The sequence below is a fragment of the Poecilia latipinna genome, unplaced genomic scaffold, assembly GCF_001443285.1.
Source record: "Poecilia latipinna isolate Pla-1442-1.1 unplaced genomic scaffold, P_latipinna-1.0 Scaffold1787, whole genome shotgun sequence".
Classification (NCBI taxonomy): domain Eukaryota; kingdom Metazoa; phylum Chordata; class Actinopteri; order Cyprinodontiformes; family Poeciliidae; genus Poecilia; species Poecilia latipinna.
Genome location: NW_015114403.1, coordinates 135802 through 136670, shown reverse-complemented (window position 1 = coordinate 136670; position 869 = coordinate 135802).

The window sequence follows — 869 nt, the reverse complement described above, 5'->3', positions numbered from 1 at the left end:
CAGGAAATATGTATTCTTCCCACAATGCATTGTGAGATCTGATTCAGCGCTGTGAGATTACTCACTGCCTCTGTCTTGGACCCGTTGCTATGGTAATTAATGATCTGCACCTGGGCTGGCTCTCTCGTCAGATAGTCAGTTATCTATACTTGTGAGACACCCAGCGTCGGTCTCCAGGGCCCTGACAAAAAAACTATAAGCCCTAGGAAAATTTTGAAAACATTTTACATGAGCAGGCATGTGTATTTATGTCATGACCAACTTTGAGATCAATAGGCCTCTATTTGTGCCTGTGAGGGGGAGTTAAACAGAGTTTTGGATTCAGTCCTCCACTGTCCTGTGTGTGTGTTTCAGAGAGAAATCTTAGTGATGCTGTCAGTTCCTCAAATTAAAGTTTTTTCGTTTTTTTTAATTTATGTCGTCAATTTATCACAGAATCCCACTAAAAGTAATAGCTCCAATGCCGGGATCGAGCCGCTCGTTTTGATACCACTTTTGTGGGTGTACACGCAGCGGTACGAGCCGCATTAACGGTAACGGAAGAAAAATATGGAATAATAATAAAGAGATCCTTCTATTGGGTGTAGAACAATAGGTGCCTGCCATGCAATGCATGCAATGCAGTGACTGACCTGCTTCGCAGGTCAGTCACTGCTCTCCCTATGCATTGCTTATGGCGGGCCCCAATAAACAGACATTCTATTAGGTGAAGAACAATAGGTGCCTGCCATGCAATGCATGGAGGCAGTGACGTCACTGCTCTCCCTATGCATTGCTATGGGCAGGCCCCAATTAGAAAATTCCTGCAGAAATTTTGAGGGGCCTGCCACTTGTGCCCATCCCTTTAAACCAAGCATTTCAAATTTGTC